Raw genomic sequence first — 828 nt, 5'->3', positions numbered from 1 at the left:
CAGCAAGAATTACTCATCACACAGTAATTTTATTGGATCAATGGAATTTAAACCCAGTGCTTTATATCATCCAAATTTAATTTCGAACTATTCACTTACAAATTGTATTCACTTTATAAAATAGAAACCAAATTGTATTCACTTTATAAAATAGAAACCACTGTATTCACTTTATAAAATAGAAACCACTAATAAGTATCAGATCAAGTGACCTGAGTTTATATTTTTACATTTTTGATAATGACCAGGTCCAGGAATATAATAATAATGGAAGTAAAAGTATGGTCACAATTTTGCAAAATCTTTGTTTCAAAGTAGTTGTTCACAGATGTCCAAGCTTTTTCCGTGCCGTAGGAAGTGTTATCACCTTAATTTGTTTTATCGCTTTTCATTGCCATATCACATTCACACCATACCCAACCTGCAAAATATTTGATCAGTGTTTTTTCTTATCATGTTTCTCAAAAAAAATAAATCTTTGCAATAATGCTTCAGCAAGTTATTTGTTATGACCATTTACAAAATATTCAAAGATAGCTGCTAAGACACCTCGACTGAATATACCAAATTGCTACCAAACTACCAATACAGATGTATTTAGACCTCAGTCTTACCCTTAAGAACACAATTATTTAATATTAATCTTTCACAAAATCTAACCTCTTTAAACGTTTACTTGCCAATCCAAAAGATACTGAACAAACTTCGTATTCAACCAGTCTAGATGATCATCATTTGCAGAATAAATAGAATGATTCACAAGAGCAAGTAATCATTTTACACCACCTGTACAATGTTGGGACTGAATAATTACTTGTCTGTCCATCA

The 828-nt window shown here is 30.7% G+C and overlaps 1 long non-coding RNA gene across 1 annotated transcript in view; it reads right to left on the bottom strand.

Moving 5' to 3' along the window:
• Positions 1-344: 344 nt before the first annotated feature.
• The window catches only part of LOC104265550, a 2,501-nt gene continuing 2,017 nt past the window's right edge, over positions 345-828 (bottom strand). The window contains exons 3-4 of the long non-coding RNA XR_717200.2: positions 661-786; positions 345-421 (exon numbers count right to left, since the gene is read on the bottom strand). This is a non-coding gene — a long non-coding RNA (uncharacterized LOC104265550). The remainder of the gene's footprint in view (positions 422-660; positions 787-828) is intronic.

Source organism: Ciona intestinalis, unplaced genomic scaffold, assembly GCF_000224145.3.
Source record: "Ciona intestinalis unplaced genomic scaffold, KH HT000297.1, whole genome shotgun sequence".
NCBI lineage: Eukaryota > Metazoa > Chordata > Ascidiacea > Phlebobranchia > Cionidae > Ciona > Ciona intestinalis.
This window is presented reverse-complemented; position numbering and strand designations above follow the sequence as displayed.